Source organism: Bos mutus, chromosome 5 (assembly GCF_027580195.1).
Source record: "Bos mutus isolate GX-2022 chromosome 5, NWIPB_WYAK_1.1, whole genome shotgun sequence".
In the NCBI taxonomy this organism is placed as follows: Eukaryota; Metazoa; Chordata; class Mammalia; order Artiodactyla; family Bovidae; genus Bos; species Bos mutus.
This window is the reverse complement of record NC_091621.1, coordinates 115,279,615-115,280,787: the sequence shown is the minus strand read 5'-3', so window position 1 is coordinate 115,280,787 and position 1,173 is coordinate 115,279,615.

Genomic DNA, 1,173 nt, shown 5'->3' with positions numbered 1-1,173 from the left:
GGGCTTCTCCAGCTAAGTCCCTCTCTATAACCAGGTTTTCTTGAGCACAGTGGATCTGAATGGCTGGGATGGGGTTATAGACATTCTATACTGCTGCTATGCTGTGGCATTTTCTTAAATTCTGATGACATTTTTCAAGGTGCAGTTATAGACCTCTGACTGCTCCTCTTCCCAATCCCCAACTCCTGCATGGGGCACATCTAAATCTGGGTGCAGTCCCCAGGTTTTCTCTTGCTCACTAACACCCGACTTTTTTTTTTTTTTTTTGGCCACACCACATGGCTTGCAGGATCTTGAGATCTTAGTTCTCCAAACAGAGACTGAACTTGGACCCCGGTAGGGGAAGCACTGAGTCTTAGCCACCAGACCACTAGGGAATTCCCTTGTTAATCAGTCCTTAAGTCAGACCTGTAGATAACTATTTCCTAAGCATGAGCATTAACCTGCTGGGGTTCATCTGGTTTGGACAGAGGTTCTCAAATTATGGTCTATAAATCAGCAATAGCAGCAGTATCACCCAGGAATGTGTTCAGATCAGATCAGATCAGTCGCTCAGTCGTGTCCAACTCTTTGCAACCCCATGAATCGCAGCACGCCAGGCCTCCCTGTCCATCACCAACTCCCGGAGTTCACTAAGACTCACGTCCATCAAGTCAGTGCACCACAGTTCAAAAGCATCAATTCTTTGGCACTCAGCCTTCTTCACAGGCCAACTCTCACATCCATACATGACCACAGGAAAAACCATAGCCTTGACTAGACGAACCTTTGTTGGCAAAGGAATGTCTCTGCTTTTGAATATGCTATCTAGGTTGGTCATAACTTTCCTTCCAAGGAGTAAGCATCTTTTAATTTCATGGCTGCAATCACCATCTGCAGTGATTTTGGAGCCCAGAAAAATAAAGTCTGACACTGTTTCCACTGTTTCCCCATCTATTTCCCATGAAGTGGTGGGACCAGATGCCATGATCTTCGTTTTCTGAATGTTGAGCTTTAAGCCAACTTTTTCACTCTCTGCTTTCACTTTCATCAAGAGGCTTTTGAGTTCCTCTTCACTTTCTGCCATAAGGGTGGTGTCATCTTCATATCTGAGGTTATTGATATTTCTCCCGGCAATCTTGATTCCAGCTTGTGTTTCTTCCAGTCCAGCGTTTCTCATGATGTACTCTGCAT